Raw genomic sequence first — 22,559 nt, 5'->3', positions numbered from 1 at the left:
ATGATCTTGAAATCAGGGGCAGAGCTGGCAGGGAAGGGGGCTATGAGTCTCATTCATGACAGTTTGAAAAAACTAACAAACAAAAACAAACAAACAAACAAGGCTAGTAATAAACCTAATCTAACCAAGGAGAAGATAGATCTCTATAACAGAAAATTTTAGACACTGGAAAAAAATGAAAAAAGACACTAAAATATGAAAATGCCTTCCATGCTCATGGATTGTCAAAATTAAAATATTAAAAATGCCTGTATTGTCAATGGCATTCTATAGATTCAATGCAATACTTATAATAACATCCTTTACAAAACTAGAAAAAAGTAATTCTTAAATTAATAAGTATTAAAAAAAAACAAATGGCCATTTTCAGTCCTCTCAAAAGAACAATGTAGGAGATGATACATAATCTCAAATGCAAAGCCATAGCAACAAGTATTAATGTAAATCATACATGTGAACGAATGAGATAGAAGAGAAGACAAAGAAATTAGCCCACAAAGCTATGGACACATAATTTTAGGCAGAGAAATTAAATACAAGAAATATATATAAATATATATATATATATATATATATATATATATATATATATATATATGAGAAAAACAAGTAACAAAAACAAAAAATATAAAACCCTTTCAATTAATATCAATGGGAAAACTAGATAGTCATTCCCACAGGAATAAAATTAAATACATATATTAGCAGCACACATTATAACCTCATTGATAAAATGTGTATTATTTATAGGTCACATTTATATTCATTTACTGAATTTACATACACACAATCTGCTAGGTTCAAGTCAGCTTAGATTATTTTAACAGCAAAAATGGACACCTTGAGAAATACAAGAAATATTTTCTACAAGGTAGAGAAACAAGACAGGAATGATTTAGTAAATGATTATGAACCACAGAACAGAATCCAGTTTGCATAAATTCTTACTCAAGCTTAATGTTGTTATATTTGTTGTTAATTTGTAAGTTGTTACTTTGTTTAGTGTAATTTGTTTATATAAATTTGTGTGTGTGTGTGTGTGTGTGTGTGTGTGTGTGTGTGCGTGCACATGTGTCCACAAATGGTTATTGTGGGAGGGTCCATACCATAGCAAGTGTTAGAAAGACAGGACAAATTTCAGGAGTTGATTCTAACCATCTCCATAGTTGAGGTAGGGTCTCTTGTTTCTGCCATTGTGCTGTATACCTAGGCCTGGGAGGCTCTAGGTCCTAAAAGCTAGTAGATTCTCTAGTTTCTACTTCCTATCTCACCATAAGAATGCTGTGTTTATTACATATTTGCAGCACTGCAGCTAGCTTCCTATGTGGTTTCAGGTATTGAATTCAGGTCTTCTTGCTTCCCTGCATGTTCTTATATTTACTTGCTGAGCATTTGACCACTTGTGTTCAGTGTTCTTGGTGTTATTAAGAGAAGCACATGAATAACATGTCTTCTTTGTATACTTATTGGCTTGAGTAAGAATGTCCTTCATAAACTCAGATATTTGGACACTTGGTCTCCAGTAGTGGCATTACTTAGGGTAGTGTAGCCCTGTAGGAGGTAGTATATCACTTGGGGCAGGCTTGGGGATCAAAAACTACATACCACTTAAAGTTTGTGAGGCATGGTGCTTGCATTGAAAGGTGTGAACTCTTGTGTTTGAAGATGTGAACCCTCAACTTGATGTTCCTAACTTGCCGACAAGCTTCTCACCAGGCTGGACTCTTATCCCTCTGGAACTTTAAGGCAAACCAACCTCTTCCTTATAGGGCTTGTCTTGGTCATAGTGTTTTACCACAGTAACAGAAAAGTAATAAATATTAACACATGCACCTTATAAATGTCCCCTTCAATGTTTATATACTACATATCAAATCTGACAAGTTAAAAGTCTCCATACTTCCTCCTCAAATTATATCTTTCTTGTGTTTGCTTTTCTCCCCAAAGAGCCTGCTTCAATGCCACCATATAAATATCCTAGAATTTGTCACTTTGCAGACAATAATCATTTTCTTTAACTCAATGAGGCCTTTTTTGTTAATCTTTCCTAAAACCTTACAGTGAAGTGAGTTTAAATAGAATCTCATTCTTTTGTTTTGTTTTGTTTTGTTTCCCCAACAATTATGAGGAGTCTCTATTCAGTTTGTTTTTCATTTTTAAGTATTACTGGTTCCAATTATAATTCTGATTACAAGTAACTTCTAGATTGGATCCTTGTTCTGTTACTGTCATTATTGCCTATATTATGATTTTATATCTTCATATTTCTCTTATAAATTTGTGGTTGGCTTTGCTTTTGCCTTCTGCTGATACTACGTTGAAGATGTAATTCTACTGTGCATCACAACAGAGGAGGTTTGACTGAGCTGCTGAACTTTTGGTTTCTTTGCAAAACTTTTGATAACTGCCCTCCTGTTTCACACACATACACACACACACACACACACACACACACACACACACACACACACAAAATACACCTTTTACCACTTTCCATTCTACTACTAAAAGAGCGAATGATGCTTTTGTTGTTGTTTTCTGGTTCTTATATGAATTCTTAAAATACCTTATTTTCATCAGCAGGCTCCTCGACCTGATTATGATACTAGCTTTCCACCTTATTATGATGGTGCTGTAATCTCTTGCTCTATCAGTTCTTTTTTTTTTTTTTTTTTGTAAGATCCTTACATATATTTTGACTGTGCTAAGTGTTACTTTCTCTATTGTGATCCTCTGGAACTCTAAAATCCTGATGAACCCCATATAATACATTGAAAGCTATGTCCCTAGCATTCAGGGCAGCAAAAACTCTTTATTACTTCAGCATCAGCTGCTACTTGAGGTGTTCAGTGGCTGTCATAGGCTTCAGGAATAACTATTCTCTCCTTTCATCCTGGTAACTTACTGAAATTAATTTCTAAATGGATGCATGATGCGTGCATTTAGGCAATGGAGAAAATCATTCTAGTTATCTTAAAAAGCAGAATCTCTGCCATAAACAGCAGTTTGTCCAGTTCTTTGTTCGATGCAAGACCAGTCTACAAATCTAGAAGCTTAAAATGAAAGAATGTCTATCCTATCATCCAGGTAGTGAAGGATTGCTCTCTTTATCAGGAAAAACTTGGGAAGCCATCAGTTCTTTTTCTCTGTGTGGTTCTATTGCTAGTATGGTTAGTGGAAGAGAAGAGAAGCAATCTATATCCTGTCAGCCTTCATTTGGGGCAATGTTCGGAGTGTTGATCTTTTCTTAAAATTGGCATTTTATTCTGCTGCTTGTCCTTAATCACCAGTCTTATCATTGTTCCAGCTAAGCCTATACCAGAAGCTTCAGTTAAGTATCCCAGCTGTGTCCACATGTTGTTGTCAATGTTGCTGACAACAAATAGGTATTTGTGCTGAGGAGACTGCAATGTTAGCTACTTAGTACATATTCCTTGTTATCCTCATAAGAATTTAGTAAGGAAAGTATCCAAATGAGGCTTAGGCACCTACTATGTGCCTAGCCCTTAGCTTCACATTCTGACTAGTATATTACTCATGTTTAGTGTCAAATTTAAGCCTGACTTTGTTGCTCAAGTATTTTTCTACTACACATTCTAAAATGCAATAGTGTTAATTTATGTTGTTTCTCTCCTAGAAAATTAGTCCCACAGGAACTTTTGACTACCAAATTCATGAAAAAAAATGAAATATTTTACCTCACAAAACTTAATTGGAGACAACCGGCCACCTTCCTGGTCAGAGCACAGGTGTCTGCCCGGGCCGAGAGGCTTCTGCCTCAGGTTCCACGGGAGTCAGCTTGGTTCCAGGAATCCACGGAGGGCAGTCTGACAGGTGAGAGTATGGAATACAGAGGCCAGCAGTCTCTGGGACAGGCGAGAGCCACAGAGCCTCTGAGGCGGCACGATTTTCGGCTCCAGAAAACCGGCCACCTTCCTGGTCAGAGCACAGGTGTCCGCCCGGGCCAAGAGGCTTCTGCCTCAGGCTCCGCTGAAGCCACCTTGGTTCCGGGACTCCACGGAAAGTAGTCTACACAGGTGAGAGTGTGGACTACTGAAACAACATCTCTTGTGAAGGCCAAAGAAACACAGCTTCTCGGAAACATCCTGTTTTGGGCCTTCATCTTCGGCCAGGAGGAGGTCCAAACACCAGATAACTGTGCACCTTCCCTGAAAGAGGAGACCTTGCCTGCAGAGACTGCTCTGACCACTGAAACTCAGAGGGGAGATCTAGTCTCCCAGGTCTGCTGATAGAGGGTAACAAAATCACCAGAGGAACAATCTCTAAACGGAGACAACTATAACAACTAACTCCAGAGATTACCAGATGGCGAAAGGTAAACGTAAGAATCTTACTAACAGAAACCAGGACCACTCACCATCATCAGAACCCAGCACTCCCACTTCACCCAGGCCAGGGCACCCCAACACACCTGAAAAGCTAGACCTGGATTTAAAAGCATATCTCATGATGATGGTAGAGGACATCAAGAAGGACTAAAACAACGCACTTAAAGAAATACAGGAGAACACTGCTAAACAAGTGGAAGACATTAATGAGGAAACACAAAAATCCCTTAAAGAATTGCAGGAAAACATAACAAAACAGGTAGAAGACATTAAAGAGGAAACACAAAAATCCCTTAAAGAATTGCAGGAAAACACAACCAAACAGGTGATGGAATTGAATAAAACCATCCAAGACCTAAAAAGGGAAGTAGACACAATAAAGAAAAACCAAAGTGAGGCAACACTGGAGATAGAAACCCTAGGAAAGAAAGCTGGAACCACAGAAGCAAGCATCAGCAACAGAATACAAGAGATGGAAGAGAGAATCTCAGGTGCAGAAGATTCCATAGAGAACATCGGCACAACAATCAAAGAAAATGGAAAATGCAAAAAGATTCTAACTCAAAACATCCAGGAAATCCAGGACACAACGAGAAGACCAAACCTACGGATAATAGGAGTGGATGAGAATGAAGATTTTCAACTCAAAGGACCAGCAAACATCTTCAACAAAATTATTGAAGAAAACTTCCCAAATCTAAAGAAAGAGATGCCCATGAACATACAAGAAGCCTACAGAACTCCAAATAGACTGGACCAGAAAAGAAATTCCTCCTGACACATAATAATCAGAACAACAAATGCTCTAAATAAAGATAGAATACTAAAAGCAGTAAGGGGAAAAGGTCAAGTAATATATAAAGGCAAGCCTATCAGAATTACACCAGATTTTTCACCAGAGACTATGAAAGACAGAAGAGCCAGGACAGATGTTATACAGACCATAAGAGAACACCAATTCCAGCCCAGGCTACTATACCCAGCCAAACTTTCAATTACCATACATGGAGAAACCAAAGTATTCCACGACAAAACCAAATTTACCCATTATCTCTCCACGAATCCAGCCTTTCAAAGGTTAATAACAGAAAAAAAACAATACAAGGACGGGAACAACACCCTAGAAAAAACAAGAAGGTAATCCCTCAACAAACCTAAAAGAAGACAGCCACAAGGACAGAATGCCAACTTTAACAACAAAAATAACAGGAAGCAACAATTACTTTTCCTTAATATCTCTTAATATCAATGGACTCAACTCCCCAATAAAAAGACATAGACTAACAAACTGGCTACACAAACAAGACCCAACATTTTGCTGCTTATAGGAAACTCATCTCAGAGAAAAAGATAGACACTACCTCAGAATGAAAGGCTGGAACACAATTTTCCAAGTAAATGGTATGAAGAAACAAGCTGGAGTAGCCATTCTAATATCTAACAAAATAGACTTCCAACCCAAAATAATCAAAAAAGACAAGGAGGGGCACTTCATACTCATCAGAGTTAAAATCCTCCAAGAGGAAATCTCAATTCTGAATGTATATGCTCCAAATACAAGGGCAGCCACATTTATTAAAGAAACTTTAGTAAAGCTCAAACCACACATTGCACCTCACACAATAATAGTGGGAGACTTCAACACACCACTTTCACCAATGGACAGATCATGGAAACAGAAACTAAACAGGAACACAGTGAAACTAACAGAAGTGATGAAACAAATGGACTTAACAGATATCTACAGAATATTTTATCCTAAAAGAAAAGGATATACCTTCTTCTCAGCACCTCATGGTACCTTCTCCAAAATTGACCACATAATTGGTCACAAAACAAGATTCAACATACAAAAAAATATTGAAATTGTCCCATGCATCCTATCAGATAAACATGGACTAACGCTGATCTTCAATAACAAAATAACCTATAGAAAGCCAACATTCACGTGGAAACTGAACAACACTCTTCTCAATGATAACTTGGTCAAGGAAGGAATAAAGAAAGAAATTAAGGACTTTTTGGAGTTTAATGAAAATGAAGCCACAACATACCCAAACTTATGAGACACAATGAAAGCATTCCTAAGAGGAAAACTCATAGCTCTGAGTGCCTCCAAAAAGAAACTAGAGAGAGCACACATTAGCAGCTTGACAACACACCTAAAAGGTCTAGAAGAAAAGGAAGCAAATTCACCCAAGAGGAGTAGAAGGCAGGAAATAATCAAACTTGGGGGTGAAATCAACCAAGTGGAAACAAGAAGAACTATTCAAAGAATCAACCAATCAAGGAGCTGGTTCTTTGAGAAAATCATCAAGATAGATAAACCCTTAGCCAGACTCACTAGAGGGCACAGGGAAAGCATCCTAATTAACAAAATCAGAAATGAAAAGGGAGACATAACAACAGATCCTGAAGAAATCCAAAACACCATCAGATCCTTCTACAAAAGGCTATACTCAACAAAACTGGAAAACCTGGATGAAATGGACAAGTTTCTAGACAGATACCAGGTACCAAAGCTAAATCAAGATCAGGTTAATGATCTCAACAGTCCTATATCCCCTGAAGAAATAGAAGCAGTCATTAATAGTCTCCCAACCAAAAAAAAAAGCCCAGGACCAGATGGGTTTAGTGCAGAGTTCTATCAGACCTTCAAAGAAGACCTAATTCCAGTTCTTCACAAACTATTCCACAAAATAGAAACGGAAGGTACTCTACCCAATTCATTCTATGAAGCCACAATTACTCTGATACCTAAACCACAAAAAGACCCAACAAAGATACAGAACTTCAGACCAATTTCCCTTATGAATATCGATGCAAAAATCCTCAATAAAGTTCTTGCTAACCAAATCCAAGAACACATCAAAACAATCATCCATCCTGACCAAGTAGGTTTCATCCCAGGGATGCAGGGATGGTTCAATATATGGAAATCCATCAACGTAATCCAGTATATGAACAAACTCAAAGACAAAAAGCACATGATCATCTCGTCAGATGCTGAGAAAGCATTTGTCAAAATCCAACACCCATTCACGATAAAAGTCTTGGAAAGATCAGGAATTCAAGGTCCATACCTAAACATGATAAAAGCAATCTACAGCAAACCAGTAGCCAACATCAAAGTAAATGGTGAGAAGCTGGAAGCAATCCCACTAAAATCAGGGACTAGACAAGGCTGTCCACTCTCGCCCTACCTATTCAACATTATACTTGAAGTCCTAGCCAGAGCAATTAGACAACAAAAGGAGATCAAGGGGATACAAATTGGAAAGGAAGAAGTCAAAATATCACTTTTTGCAGATGATATGATAGTATATATAAGTGACTCTAAAAATTCCACCAGAGAACACCTAAGCCTGATAAACAGCTTCAATGAAGTAGCTGGATATAAAATTAACTCAAACAAGTCAATGGCCTTTCTGTACACAAAGGATAAACAGGCTGAGAAAGAAATTAGGGAAACAACACCCTTCTCAATAGTCACAAATAATATAAAATACCTTGGCGTGACTCTAACTGAGGAAGTGAAAGATCTGTTTGATAAGAACTTCAAGTCTCTAAAGAAAGAAATTAAAGAAGATCTCAGAAGATGGAAAGATCTCCCATGCTCATGGATTGGCAGGATCAACATTGTTAAAAATGGCTATCTTGCCAAAAGCAATCTACAGATTCAATGCAATCCCCATCAAAATTCCAGCTCAATTCTTCAACGAATTAGAAAGGGCAATCAGCAGATTCATCTGGAATAACAAAAAACCGAGGATAGCAAAAACTCTTCTCAAGGATAAAAGAACCTCTGGTGGAATCACCATGCCAGACCTAAAACTGTACTACAGGGCAATTGTGATCAAAACTGCATGGTACTGGTATAGTGACAGACAAGTAGACCAATGGAACAGAATTGAAGACCCAGAGATGAACCCACACACCTATGGTCACTTGATCTTTGACAAGGGAGCTAAAACCATCCAGTGGAAAAAAGACAGCATTTTCAACAAATGGTGCTGGCACAACTGGCGGTTATCATGTAGAAGAATGTGAATCGATCCATTTCTATCTCCTTGTACTAAGGTCAAATCTAAGTGGATTAAGGAACTCCACATAAAACAGGGACACTGAAACTTATAGAGGAGAAAGTAGGGAAAAGCCTCGAAGATATGGGTACAGGGGAAAAATTCCTGAATAGAACAGTAATTGCTTGTGCTGTAAGATCAAGAATCGATAAATGGGACCTCATAAAATTGCAAAGCTTCTGCAAAGCAAAAGACACAGTCAATAAGACAAAAAGGCCACCAACAGATTGGGAAAGGATCTTTACCTATTTCAAATTGGATAGGGGAGTAATATCCAATATATATAAAGAACTCAAGAAGGTGGACTCCAGAAAATCAAATAACCCCATTAAAAAATGGGGCTCAGAGCTGAACAAAGAATTCTCACCTGAGGAATACCGAATGGCAGAGAAACACCTGAAAAAATATTCAACATCCTTAATCATCAGGGAAATGCAAATCAAAACAACCCTGAGATTCCACTTCACTCCAGTCAGAATGGCTAAGATCAAAAACGCAGGTGACAGCAGATGTTGGCGAGGATGTGGAGAAAGGGGAACACTCCTCCATTGTTGGTGGGATTGCAAGATTGTACAACCACTCTGGAAATCAGTCTGGCGGTTCCTCAGAAAATTGGACATAGTACTACCGGAGGATCCAGCAATACCTCTCCTGGGCATATATCCAGAAGATGTCCCAACCAGTAAGAAGAACACATGCTCCACTATGTTCATAGCAGCCTTGTTTATAATAGCCAGAAGCTGGAAAGAACCCAGATGCCCCTCAACAGAGGAATGGATACAGAAAATCTGGTACATTTACACAATGGAATACTACTCAGCTATTAAAAAGAATGAATTTATGAAGTTCCTAGGCAAATGGATGGACCTGGAGGGTATCATCCTGACTGAAGTAACCCAATCACAAAGGACCTCACACAATATGTACTCACTGATAAGTGGATATTAGCCCAGAAACTTAGGATACCCAAGATATAAGATACAACTTGCCAAAAGCATGAAATTCAAGAAGAACGAAGACCAAAGTGTGGACACTTTACCCTTTCTTAGAAATGGGAACAAAACACCCATAGAAGGAGTTACAGAGACAAAATTTGGAGCTGTGACGAATGGATGGACCATCTAGTGACTGCCATATCCAGAGATCCATCCCATAATCAGCTTCCAAATGCTGACACCATTGCATACACTAGCAAGATTTCGCTGAAAGGACCCAGTTATAGCTGTCTCTTGTGAGACTATGCCGGGGCCTAGCAAACACAGAAGTGGATGATCACAGTCAGCTATTGGATGGGTCACATGGCCGCTAATGGAGGAGCTAGAGAAATTACCCAAGGAGCTATAGGGAACTGCAACCCTATAGGTGGAACAACAATATGAACTAACCAGTACCCGGGAGCTCTTGTCTTTAGCTGCATATGTATCAAAAGATGGCCTAGTCGGCCATCACTGCAAAGAGAGGCCCATTGGACTTGCAAACTTTATATGCCCCAGTACAGGGGAACGCCAGGGCCAAAAAGGGGGAGTGGGTGGGTAGGGTGTTGGGGGGGTGGGTATGGGGGACCTTTGGGATAGCATTGAAAATGTAAATGAGGAAAATACCTAATAAAAAAAAGAAGAGGCCACAGCAAGAAGCTGTGGTCAGAAGACCAAGTTGACCTCCCAGCTAAGAGCAAGTATCAGTTGCCAGACATAACTTGAGCATACTCTATTTAAGAAAAACCTTTGTTGACTGTGTGCTATCGACCATGGCAACTGTGAACACATTAAAAATGCCTTCCAAGAAAAAAAAAGAAAATAGAATCACTCGCACACAACACACATACATTCACACACATGCATACACACACACACACACACACATACACACACATACACACACACACATCTAGCTTCAAGATATATTTAAATCTGAGAGTATTAAGTGGGAAATAAAAACCACCACTGGCAACAAAACCCAGGCATCAAAAACAAGAGGCCCTGCCCTAGAAATCCTATGGCACAAACCATCGTATTTAAGAGATGAAAATGAGAACAGCAATTAAACAAGACAAGGCTTCCTGGACTCCAGTTTATAGAACATGACATCTGCGATAACTGGAAAACAGTCTAGGCGTCTTCAACTCTGTAACCTAACCCACTGGTTTCTGATAGCACAGAGTTCCATACTGTGGAAAAACCACAGTAGGTAAAGTCCACATTGAAAAAGGGGAATTCCATAAAATCAAATAACCCCATTAAAAAATGGGGCTCAGAACTGAACAAAGAATTCTCACCTGAGGAATACCGAATGGCTGAGAAGCACCTGAAAAAAATGTTAAACATCCTTAATCATCAGGGAAATGCAAATCAAAACAACCCTGAGATTCTACTTCACTCCAATCAGAATGGCTAAGATCAAAAATTCAGGTGACAGCAGATGCTGGCTTGGATGTGGAGAAAGAGGAACACTCCTCCATTGTTGGTGGGATTGCAGGCTTGTACAACCACTCTGGAAATCAGTCTGGCGGTTCCTCAGATAATTGGACATAGTACTACCGGAGGATCCAGCAATACCTCTCCTGGGCATATATCCAGAAGATGCCCCAACTGGTAAGAAGGACACATGCTCCACTATGTTCATAGCAGCCTTATTTATAATAGCCAGAAGCAGGAAAGAACCCAGATGCCCCTCAACAGAGGAATGGATACAGAAAATGTGGTACATCTACACAATGGAGTACTACTCAGCTATTAAAAAGAATGAATTTATGAAATTCCTAGCCAAATGGATGGACCTGGAGGGCATCATCCTGAGTGAGGTAACACATTCATAAAGGAACTCACACAATATGTACTCACTGATAAGTGGATATTAGCCCCAAACCTAGGATACCCAAGATATAAGATACAATTTCCTAAACACATGAAACTCAAGAAAAATGAGGACTGAAGTGTGGACACTATGCCCCTCCTTGGAAGTGGGAACAAAACACCCATGGAAGGAGTTAAAGAGACAAAGTTTGGAGCTGAGACGAAAGGATGGACCATGTAGAGACTGCCATATCCAGGGATCCACCCCATAATAAGCTTCCAAACACTGACACCATTGCATACACTAGCAAGATTTTATCGAAAGGACCTAGATGTAGCTGTCTCTTGTGAGTCTATGCCAGGGCCTAGCAAACACAGAAGTGGATGCTCACAGTCAGCTATTTGATGGGTCACACTGCCCCCAATGGAGGAGCTATAGAAATTACCCAAGGAGCTAAAGGCAACTGCAACCCTATAGGTGGAACAACAATATGAACTAACCAGTACCCCGGAGCTCTTGCCTCTAGCTGCATATGTATCAAATTCGGCCATCACCTCAAAGAGAGGCCCATTGGACTTGCAAACTTTATATGTCCCAGTACAGGGGAACCCCAGGGCCAAAAAGGGTGAGTAGGTGGGTAGGGGATTGTGGGGGTGAGTATGGGGGACTTTTGGGATAGCATTGAAAATGTAAACGAGGAAAATACCTAATAAAAAATTTAAAAAAAGAATATTAAAAAAAGAAAGAAAAAGGGGAATTAGAGACAAAAGAAAGATCCAGATGAAAGAGAGATAGAAGTCTTCCATGTGTCAGAAAGTACAAGGCTTTACTTACTTACTTTAGAGAAAGGAAGCCTGAAGGTGTGAGGTAAGAAATTCTAGACTATATGACCCATTATGAGAAAGAAATGGTTAGGCTTCACTGTGCTTACAGAAAATGGTTATGATAGGACACTCAAAACTATCATGTAAATATTAAATAAGCCATAGAATAATGATCCTATAAACAAATAAACTTTAGAAAATATACTATAATAGATGAAATAATAATCTCATGTCTCACATTACACTAAAACAAATTTTTAAATCATAAAAAATACTATAAAACTGATGTAGAAAAAAAACAATATTTCAATGTTGAAGGAAAGCAGACTTGAAAAATACATAAAAATACATGAGACATTTATAAATAAAACTATTTCAGGGGACAGTAAGATGTCCCAGATGATAAACCACCTGTTGCCAAAGTGATTCCTTTAGGAAGATAACAGACTCCCATAATCTGTCCTCTGACCTCCTCACCTGGTCTGTGAGACACATGCATTCCCATGCATACATACATACATGCCCTAAAGAAATAAACACAATAAAATGGTTTTTAAATATCTCAGATATAAATAATTCACTGGAAGAAAGCTTAAACATACTATATCAATGAATACTCAAAAATATAGAAAGAAATAAAATTCTAAAAGTTAAATAATAAACATATGTACAATATTTAAACAATAGAGATAAATGAAATAAAGGTTGAGGGGCATGTGGTGAAGTCCAATAATACCCAGATGTGAAAATGTCACAAGAGAACCCACTACTTACTACTACTACTACTACTACTACTAATAATAATAATAATAATGACAAAATTTTAAAAGCTAATGATGCAAAGAAGTAACAGTAAAAAAAAGATGCAATGTATGCATGCATATAAAAGGAAATTGTACATGGCAACTGAATATTTTTTTAAAGTTTATTCCACACATTTTGAAATAAAGAAAACCTTAGAGTATATTCCTTCAAATTGTGACTACATAGCACAGAGACTCAAACTAATGATATAATGAAACAGGAAAATTATCACTGGGCAGCCAGAAACCAAAATCAAAAAAGGAAAACATAGGCTGCTACCAATTTACATCAACAACATTATGGCATGCAGCAACATAATGGTGGATCGGCTAGCATGTGTCTATAATTTCCAACTGGAGGCATAGTCAAGAAGATCAAGAGTTTGAGAGCAAATTGGAATGCATAAGGAGTTCAAGAACAGGCTGGGTATCATAGTGAGATGCTGACTCAAAATTGCAAATAAGGGGTATTGTCCTTAAGAAAATCACCTGAGTAATTTTTAACAATGATTTCATAGTTAGCATGAATGCTATTAAGTAGGAAAGCCATGATAAAATGCTCTAAAGATTCAAGAATTTGGAAAACACTGTGACCATAAACTCTTTCTCAGGAATTTACCAAAAACGAGCTTCTCAATATAGCTAAATGACACAAGAGGAAGAACATGTCATAGTGTATATCCAGTTATTCAGAAAGGTTAAGAGCCAGGAAAGTATATGTACAGTATATCCACAGCAACTAGCTGAAAGAAGATCACACTTTAAAATGAATCCTAGAACATGGAGGGGAAATACTAATGGAATTCTAGCAGTTGATGCCAATGTATGTGCTTCAGTTGAAAAGAAAAATGTACTCTTGTCAAACCTTGACATAGTCAATAGTATTTAGTATTACTGGGCCATTTGTGTTCTTAGGAAGCTATTAATTATATGTCTCATAAAGTCACCTCATTATTTATTTGTTTAAAGCAGGGTGTTTGTGGCTTAGGATTGTCCTCAGACTCATGATTATCATCTCATCTTAGCTTCTGGGTACTGGGACAACAGGCATAAATTAGCACAACTAATATCCAAAAGCTGCTCTTTGATTTTCAGAATATTGCAGAAAATGAGTTACACAAGTGACAACTTCGTGGTGAAAAAAGTCTGCAATGAAGGTACACAAGTCCTTCTATGTCTAGTCCCATTACATTCCCAGAGACACATCTGTACCTATTGTCCTTTGATCCCGTTTCTTTTCTTTCCTCATTGTAAACAATTTGCAATAATGCATGCTTTTTATATTTATTGGAGTATTTTTGAAAAATTATAGGAAATACTGTTTTAATATGAAAAAACAAGTATATGTGTCTTATCTTTATATTAAATAATCCTCGTTGAAATATGTGAAAGTGGATGTTATTTAAACAGTTTGTATGGGGCTAAGCAATGGTAGGGCTAACCTAAAACAGGACTAGTCATGAGTTGATAACTGATAGGTGGTAAAAATGGAAATGCATAGGATTACACAATATCATGTATTTGTCAATTTTTATAATTTATTCCCTTGAGTAAGGCTAGGATTGTTGCATATTAAAATGTTAATTTATTTATCAATGGATATTATAGTACTAGAGTAAAGACAGAATCTTTCAAAAGTATGAGTTCAACAGCCCTAGGTTTAACTATAGTTTTAAGAAAAGGAATTTATTAAATCTATAACAACTCATTAGCCAACCTGCATTACTTTATTTGGAATGTTTTTTCAGGGTTCATGAAAATAAATCACTTCCTTAAGACACAAATAGAGAAATAGAGCTAACTAGAAAGCCCTGGCTTATAATCTTAACAAATACTTTTATCCAAGATGACAAATTTCTCAAGTATCATCTATTTTCATTTTGAATGTATAGTTTCATATTACATACTTCATTAACATGAATGTGAATTTTATGTGTAATTTATTTTTACCTCCTCATGATATTGTTTTGTAATTCTTCTACTTTTAAAAACCATAAGATCATTTTAAAAATAATCTATTAAACGATTCAAAAATTTAGCTATTTTGAACTGTGATTAAAATATATTAGCTATAAAACAACAAATGGAATTAACTTAAAAGCAAGAAAAGAAATAATAAGCTGAGAGGGCTTTTTCTTATGTTTTCCTGGAAGATTTATTCCACGATTACTAAAGATTGAATACACACTCATTTGTGAGTTTATTACACCGTTTTGAGAAGGCATTATGTTAGCAGTGTACAGCAATGCATTATGAGATGACTGAAGCAGAAAGCAGTGCTCAGTGGAAATAAAAGTATCATTATGCTTTCCAAGAGCTATTTAGTAATCTAATGTAAGCAAGATTAAGGAAAATATACATGTAACAAAGACAGTACTAAAGACAGCCAACTACATGATTTTAACTATGACATTTTTATGATAGAATACTGACTAGCAGCTCAATTAACAGCACATAAGATGGAGTCTGGGGAGACAGCTCCATGGCTAAAGTACATCTACACAAGCATTAGGTCTTGAGTGTTGGGTTCCTAGCACTCATGTAAAAACTGTAAGTCTAGCACCAGTGGAGAGAGGACTAAGGAGAAAGATACCTGGACCTCACTACGCAGCCATCCAAATCAATCAGTGAGCTCTGGATTCAGTGAAAGATTCTGTCTCAAAACACTAAGTGATTTAACAGAAGATATTGAATCATTAGATAGTGACTTCTGGCTTTCACATGCACACATATCCACACATATGCATACATAAACATATATAATATATACAGACTTCCACATAAAAGAAAAAAAATAAGGAGCATCCCACAAGAAAAAAAAAAGGCTCTTAGCCATATTACATACAAGTAAATATAAGAGAAAAGGGGTGTTTGCAAAGGAAGAGCGATATGTATAATATGCAATTTCTGATCCAAATTATTACATAGCATGAGCAATGTGAATCACACTACCTTGTGGAGCTTTTCTAGTGACAGAATTTTCAGAGAGACTAAGAATGTCATTTCCAGAATCATTATATGTAGGCACAGGTGTCCCAATGGTAGCATATATCAGCTTTAAACAGACTACTTTGTGCCCTACCCTATACTAATTTCTAGAGAAGTATATAAGAAGCAGATTTTACCCAGAAGCACAAGATCTCTTCTTAGGATAAAGGGACTTGTCTCAGCTGTTGGCATTGCTCTCTCTGGTGCCAGCCTTCATAGTTAATTGCCCTGGTTAATGAGAAACATTTCATTCAAGATTATGATCTGTCCCTGGGATGACCTCTTCCCATGACTGGTCAGTATAAAGACATACAGGTACAGAGCCAGCATCTAGGGTCCTTCAGAACTCCCTATGAACTGAGACTCCAGTGAGTCCTATTATCAGCCTGGCATCATCTCATTCTTGTCACCTTCTCCCTTTTCCTTCATCAGCTATGATCCCCAAGAACTAACACACTTCCTGTATCCCAGGCTCCAAATTCCATTCTGCCTTTTGGGAAGGATTTTATGACAGATAAAATTTGGAGGAAAGCCACATGAAGTGCCACATATTAACAGGAATGTTGCTGTTCCCTCTGAGGGCTCTTGGTGTTTGAGAGTGAAAGAATTTAAGAATGGGTTCAGAAGAAAGCCTGAGGACAATTTTATCAGAGTTTAAAAAGAAAACCCCATGCAGACAAGATGCAAATCTCCGCAGTTGCCTAAAGGAGGAAGGTGAAGAGGAAGAGAGAAAGCCAGGCCATTGTAACACTCAGATGGCAGAAGACAGATGGCAGTAGTAGGTATAGGGAAGAAGTGAGGAAGCCCACTCTTAGGGAAAGCCTGCTTTTAAAAGACCTAGAAAGAAGGAAAGAAAGAGTTGCACTTTCTGAGTGTGTCAGAAAAGCCAACAGATTTGATGTAGTTGCATGGCTGCTCCCCCGCAGGACTTCTGCTGCTGGGGTAAGATTTCCAGGAAAGAAAAATACATTATCTCATTAGGACAAGTTTTCCTACCATCTCTTTAGTATGGCATGATGTGACTCTGCCTTCTTGAGGGGTGGATCCTTGGTCAGGGAATTGACTAGCCCAAATGCATTAGCTCTTAAATGGAGAGTGTCATAGCTCCACTCAAGTAAATTCTACTCTCTTTTACCAGAAGGAAGGAACTTTCTCTCAACGAGCCTTCAGCACTAGTATAACAGTAGTACAAGTCAAAAGTCTTAAGGGAGAGAGGACAAAGTATATGAAAAGAATACAATAAAATTCTATGAGACTAAGTGGATACTGGACTGCACCTGGTTCAAGATGTGGTTTATATAAAATTGTAAGTTTGAACTAGGGACAAATGAGTATCTAGATAAATTTTCCTAAGAAGGGAAATTTTAAAAGTAAGAAATATGAGTTCCTAAGGTGGAGAACCCATTATTGCTAGAGAATTTATTGGTCATTGGTCAGATAGTTATCAAGGAAGAATTCCTATGTTCCACAAATACAGTTTACCCTAACAAATTACTATATATGGAAAACTAGGAGATTATGATGTGTCTCAAGATGTCCAGAAACACACAGACAATTTTATAGCTACTAGACTTGAGATTTAGGTCAAGATCATACCAGTAAATAAGTAACAATCCCACTAAACCCCTTCTAATGTCATGCCCATCTGCTCTGTATCACTTCTTGGGTTTCTTTCCCCTGGTTCAAGGATGGGAGAGGAAAATGTTCCGTGTTCACAGACCCTTTCCTGCCTCATTCACTTTCACCACTGTATTGAAGGCTTATTTCCGGTCTCAAATCCTTTCAGATCTTTGGCCACAGAAATCTTTTAGCTTCTTTGAAAGACCAATAGCCCTTAATGGCCATTTTAAAGACCATCAATAGCTATCCTTTATAGTTGATTATTATTATGTTTAGAATCATCTAACTCCAACTGAGTTCCAAGAAGTAAGGCACCACAGCATTTCCCCTATTTGTAGAACATATAAACACATACATTGGGTTTTCTGTAACACAGTAGGTTAATCTCATATAGCTGTAGTGAAAATTAGTACTATAAACATACCCATTCCTCAGGATTTATGATGGATTGATTTCAGGATCCAGTGAATAGGATATCCAAGCAAGCTCAATTGTTTTGTGTAAAATGGTGCAATATTTGCTAGGGCCTGGGAGATGGCTCAGTCAGTAAAGTTCTTGCAAAACAAGCATGAGGACATAAGTGCGGATGCCTAGCTCTCATATAAAAGATGGGTTTGTTAAACATACATCTATAATGCAAGCACTAGGGATAGGTATACACAGAGTATCCTTGGAGTTCATTGGCCAGTCAAATGCATCTAATAGGTGAGCTTCAGATTCATTGAGAGATTCTATCTCAAAAATTAAAGTAATTGATTTCAACCTACAGCTTCTACATAAACACACATACGCATGTGTGCCTACATGCATACATGCATACAGCCACATAACGTATAATATGTAACACATATACATATAAAGAGAAAACAATAAAATAATCTATCATTACATTTACATTTACCTACTTATATTCTCCCATTTGCTTCAAATTATTCCTAGCTGAATTGTAATATCGAATTCAATGTAAATGCAACATAAACAGTTGTCCTAGTATTTTGTTTTACCTATAACAACAATGGAAACTCCACACGTTTTATAACATTTGAGATCCATTGGTGGTTGAATCTGAAAATGCAAAACCTTTTCATTTCAATGCCATGCCTTTAAACTACAGATAGTCCCAAAGAAGTCACTAGTAAAATGACAAAGGATCCAATTTAAAATTGGCAACAGAGCTAAGTAAACATTTCTTTAAAACAAATGGCCAATTGAGATGTCAAAAAACACTGCCATGGCTGGCAAGATAGCTCAGTGGATAGGAGCACTGACTGCTCTTCCGAAGGTCAGGTTCAAAAACCAGCAACCACATGGTGGCTCACAAACACAGTAAAGAGATCTGACACCCTCCTCTGGTGTGCCAGAAGACAGCTACAGTGTACTTATGTATAATAATAAATAAATCTTTAAAAAAACCTGCTGATCACTAATCACCATGGAAATAAAAATCAAAAGTAGTAAGATACCATCTTTCTTCACAAGAATAACTTGTCAAAAGGACTGAAACTAAGAAGTGCTACAAGGGATGCACAGAAAGGGAACACCAGCCCACTACTGGAGGGGATGTAAACTACAACTACCCTCATGGAAAACGGTATGCATGGTATAGTGGCATGTTTGCCAATTTTGGAATTTTGATTCCTTTAAAAAACAAAGAAAATGCTTTTATTTTAATCCCAGGTGTGAGGATATATGGCTGCTTCAAACTGTCCACAGTAGTTGACTATGATTTGCTTTTTGCTCTAACACAGAGGCATGCTTTTGCCAGCTGCAGACAGTGTCTGCAATTCTGGGACTTTAAGAATTCTCTGGGCCCATTGGACACGTAAACTTTGTATGCCCCAGTACAGGGGAACGCCAGGGCCAAAAAGGGGGAGTGGGTGTGTAGGGGAGTGGGGGTGGGTGGGTATGGGGGACTTTTGGTATAGCATTGGAAATGTAAATGAGCTAAATACCTAATAAAAAATGGAAAAAAAAAAAAGAAATTGAAGGTTTGGCAATAAAAACTCAATTTTTATCAAAAAAAAAAAAAAAGAATTCTCTGAACTTTTTAGAGGGTGAATAAATGCTAGAGCCACAAGAGGTGAAATTGCTGGTTATTAGTTGTGGAGTTGGGGGCAGATTGTCATTTGTGAATAGTTATGCTCAAAGAAGAAATAAGACCAAAGAAATTAGATTAAGGGATCTCTCTCCCCTCTATCCTTCTTTCTCTCCTATCTAGTGTTAGGGGTGAAACTGGGGGATAAAGGGTGAGAAAAAGAATACACAAATTATCAAAGATCAGCTACAACAGGGCATTCAAAACTTAAAAGTAGGTCTACCAAATGATCCAGAACTCTTATCATTCAATGAACACTCAAAGATAAATATATCAGCCACTTGAAAAGACAGCTTTACTCTAATATTTAAGGTAGCACTATCTATGACATCTAAAACTACAACAGCAATTGCCTGTTGCCCAACAAATGGATAAAGAAACTGTAGATAACAGAACACTTTTCATTGATTAAAGGGGATGAAATCCTATCATACAAGACTACATGGATAGAAGGGTATTCATTCTGATCAAGGAAACCAAACCACTTGTAGAAAGTTGAACGTGGTATGATATACTTGTATATGGACACTATGAAAATTTCATTTGTAGAAGCTAGGAGTAGAATGGTCAGTACCAGAAGCCACAGATTAGAGACCAAGAATGTGAGTGGAAAGGTTGACCAATGGATGCAGTTATTATTAGATATAGGCAAAAACTTCAGGTGTGCTGTTGTAGAGTAGGGTGACCATATATAGTACTCAGTGTATACTTTGAAAAGCTGGAGGAGGGCCTGAGAGAATGGCTCAATCAACACTTAAGAACAAAGATTACTACTTCAAAGTCCTGGAGTTCAGTACCTAGTACCCACATAGGTGGGTCAGAAATGTTTGTAACTCCTGTTCCATAGGACTTGACATTCTTTGCTGACTTATGTGGGATGTAACAGAGCTGCATGCCCAGATACATCCACAGAAATAAGAAAACAAATCTTTAAGAAAAAAATAGAGAAGGGGGTATGAATAATTTTTAACCATAAGAAAATGATGCATGTTTGAAAAAATACAGATGTCTAACTTGATTACTTTTCACAATGTATATGCTAATAGAAACATCATATGGTGCCTCATTATTATGTACAATTAAATTTTAAATCAATTAAAATAAAATTAATTTTAAAGTTCAGCATTTCTTTTAAAAGATGGTAAGGAAGGAAGACAAAAAGTAAGCTTAGGAAATCGAATATGGAGCATTAATTCATTAGAATGGGAATGTGACAAGCTTTTGAGAAATAAATCTGACAGTCATATGCATATCAATTTAACGGAGAAAATCCTGAGCAGTAGCAACAGTAACTGCATTTTACTCCCGTCCATGGAACTAAATGCCTTTGCTTTATATTAAGGTATCCTCTATACTTTATATGACTACATTCTACATATTATTGAAAGTTTTCTCTTTGTATCACCTTCAAACTTAAGGAAAAAGACAGACTATTTATTTAATAGGAATGGCTAAACAATTACAAAGAATAAATATTCTAGCATAGTCTATTTGATCTAATGATATTCTATGACACAGAGCCAGACAAATTTGGCCCACATCCTTTTAATATTAAGTCATTGTTTCCTTATTTAACTCGATAGTATACTAGTAACAAATTAACTGCCTAACCAATAGACACTTACTTATAAGAAGAAAGAAATATGCTAACCAAATTTATAATGCTCTCTAAAATATACACTGGGAAGGACATTAGGAAATCATATCCCGTTGCTTAGGTCTACCCATAACAGTAGGAAATGACTGCTCTTTGAGAGGCCTTGGAGTAGTATTAGAGTCATTGGTCCATTAAACTTCAACTACAACCAGGTGGCAGCAAGAACATTTAAAGGAGAGATGAGATGCACAGGGTGGACACCAAGAAGATGCTCCGAGAACACAGAAGAGAAACGTGAGGACGTCCAGAATGGTCAGAGCTGTGAAAGTGTTCTGTGTTTGCTGATGTGAAATTCTGAGTACTCCAGAAGAAATGTCCTATCCAAGGGACATCAGAGAAAGAGCAGGTGATGAACTCTTCCCCTCTGTGTAGATGCTTTGCTTAATTTAGAGAGCACATATTTTTTACTTCATAAGAGACCAAGAACTCCCATTTCCAAAACAACATAGCAATTATGACCAGCGGAATTCCCATAAAAGAGAACATAAAGAACCTTGAGAGACATTTAATTGATCGAAAATAAGAATAGGCCAGGATTTTTAGCACTCCCTGGAAGTATTAGGTAGAGCTACAGTTAAAATTATCTGTTTTGTTACGAGAATAGCACAAGGTTGTCCTTATGCCAGAGTAATTATCTACTTAATTGTTCTAAAATGAGTATAACCCAGTTTCCAGATACATAACACACATTTTGCCAAATGTAATTTGACTTTTGCCAGCAGTCCGCAACAGTTCTAAATGCAGAAGTTGCCAGCGGAGTGAAAGGACACCCTGAGGAGCCCTTGGCAGACCTAAGACTGCAGAGCAGCAAGCCCAGAGACAAGGAGAGAAGGCCACTGAGCCAGTATCCAGTAAATTAGAGTGAAGGAATGGATAGAGACAGGGAGAGGGACATAGAAGCAAATAGAAGGAAATAAATGAAAGAAGAAAAAAATAAGAAAATGTGGGGAGAAACCGGCATTCACATTTTTGGCACCGTATACCTGACTGCTTTTGTTTTTTTGTTTTTTTTGTTTTTCCTGAGAAGTAAATAAAATTAAGTACGCAATGGTTTTGGCAAAGTTTCAGGGACACAGTACCAAGGAGAGGGCCTTTGCCTTTCCCAAAGGGATATTTGTATATCCTCTATAAGTATACAACACAGCCAATTAGGTTTACAATGGTGACAATAGTTCTTTAATTACTGAAAACACTTAGCCTGATCTAAACGGAAAAAAAAAAAACGTGCTTTGTAAGTTTATAGAATACCCCACTTTCTACTGTATATCACGAATTTCATGAATGGTCATTACTTTTGACTCTTGTACCAAACACTTCCGGAAATCAGGGGTACACATGGAAAACTGAT

Source organism: Mus musculus, chromosome 12 (genome assembly GCF_000001635.26).
Source record: "Mus musculus strain C57BL/6J chromosome 12, GRCm38.p6 C57BL/6J".
In the NCBI taxonomy this organism is placed as follows: domain Eukaryota; kingdom Metazoa; phylum Chordata; class Mammalia; order Rodentia; family Muridae; genus Mus; species Mus musculus.
This window is presented reverse-complemented; position numbering follows the sequence as displayed.